The sequence below is a fragment of the Ipomoea triloba genome, chromosome 3, assembly GCF_003576645.1.
Source record: "Ipomoea triloba cultivar NCNSP0323 chromosome 3, ASM357664v1".
Lineage (NCBI taxonomy): Eukaryota > Viridiplantae > Streptophyta > Magnoliopsida > Solanales > Convolvulaceae > Ipomoea > Ipomoea triloba.
The window spans coordinates 29,128,093-29,128,335 of record NC_044918.1 but is presented as its reverse complement, the minus strand read 5'-3'; positions in this window follow the sequence as shown (position 1 = coordinate 29,128,335).

Genomic DNA, 243 nt, shown 5'->3' with positions numbered 1-243 from the left:
AAAAAAAAAAAAAAAAAAAAAAAAAAAAAAAAAAACAGTATCAGTAGAGACCAATTCCTTTCAGGTTTAAAGCATATGATACACATTAATTTTTATTTTTTTTAATCATACATAGACGACAGACAGTCCAGCAGTAAAACAAAACACTATTTGGTCATAATTTGGTGAGCATTTAAGTTGCAGCAGAAAGCCAGAAACTATACTAATGCAAACCAAAAAAAGAAAAAGAAAAAGAAAAGTATA